General features: G+C 47.6%; 1 protein-coding gene across 1 annotated transcript in view; it reads right to left on the reverse strand.

Annotated features, from left to right (window-relative positions):
- The window catches only part of DNM1 (dynamin 1), a 41,066-nt gene that overhangs the window by 14,181 nt on the left and 25,444 nt on the right, over positions 1–1,441 (reverse strand). The window lies entirely within an intron of this gene.

The raw sequence follows: 1,441 nt of genomic DNA on the forward strand, positions 1-1,441 counted from the left end.
TTTTACGCAAAATGAGAGCAAAAAACAAGATGGCCAGCGAGCAGAAATCCCAAATATCCATACAGAGGAGAGGGGCAGGGCAGAGCAGCAGATGACAGAGTTGCTGAGCTCAATCACCCACGGGAGAGCAAGACCAGTCCAATTGTCCTCCAAAGTTTCAGTTAAATCAGCTCAAGTTTAAGGACACCAGGCATTACACAGCTTAGTGAAGTCCCAGAGATCAAACTATATCAGCTAATTGCTGTTGCATAAATCTAGCAATATCCTTACAAGAAGTAGCATCCAGAAAACAGAAGAGAGAACTTGGGAAGCTGCCAAACTCTGTGTTCTTTCTCCAAAAAGATAGTGATCTCTAAAGCAAGAAAGCTCTCCCAAGCAAGTTCCCCTGGAATTTTGAACATTGCCAGGCTAGATTCTAGATAGGCAAGCATTTTTGTGATGAGATGTGCCAGGCAGGCGCTGCTCTCAGCCACGCAGACCACTCTGGGCTCTGTAAGCCACAAACAGCTTCCAGCTTTCTGCTGCTTTCAGTTATGGCTGCACTGGGTCAGCTTGAACTAGTGATCCAGAAGTGAGGTACACCAACTGCTAACTCTCCAGGCAAGGCAGCCCATCCCTATGTCTAACAGAGCCTCGGAAGCAGTAAAATCCTGATGTGAAAGTTGTCTGAGAAAAATCATTCTGTGGTGTCAGAACCACAACGTTCCATGGAAACGCAGCAATAAGGTCATTCTTCAGGGATGAAAGTCAAACAGTAAGGGAATCCCACGTCCCAGATACGGAAATGCATGCTCTCTGCCAGAGTTTCTACTTTCACCCCTTCTACGCTCTTGTATAAATGCTGCCAAGCGATCAAGACAGCACTATCTCTGCATGCTACTCTTTCCATACACCAGAGGAAAGACCCGTGTAACTGCCTGCCAGCAGAAAATCATAGCCTTTGGGCTCCAAGATAGGAAAAAAAAACAGCAGTCAAACTGGAGGTCACTGCTGCAAGGCAGCAACCCCCCACCCCACATATGCTGCACACAGTAACGAGCCCCTGCTGCTCTCCATCTCCCCACACCTCCCGTAAGTTCCCCCCTTAAGCCCTTCCAGCTTCTCAGTTTTCAGCCCAGCCTGTTTTATATCAACACTCTGACTTCATTTCCTGAATGTAGAGACAGGAAAGTGTGGAACGAGCTGCCAAGGGCTGAGCCTCTCAAAACTTTGGCTGAGCCCTCTGCCCATATGTTAGTAATACAGCAGTATGTGCTACGGCTGAATAGCATCCTGGCCAAGAGGGGAAAAGGGCTTCTCTTAAACTTTCAAGAATTAGAGATGGGGAGAGAAAAAGTCAGAGCGTATTGAAGTGGGAAAGGTAGTTTGAGAAACACGGTGTTGGAAGCCCCCAGTCTGATCCCAGGAGGCTCGTAAGGTCTTCCCTCATCTGCAGGAAAAA

This window comes from Meleagris gallopavo, chromosome 19 (assembly GCF_000146605.3).
Source record: "Meleagris gallopavo isolate NT-WF06-2002-E0010 breed Aviagen turkey brand Nicholas breeding stock chromosome 19, Turkey_5.1, whole genome shotgun sequence".
Lineage (NCBI taxonomy): Eukaryota > Metazoa > Chordata > Aves > Galliformes > Phasianidae > Meleagris > Meleagris gallopavo.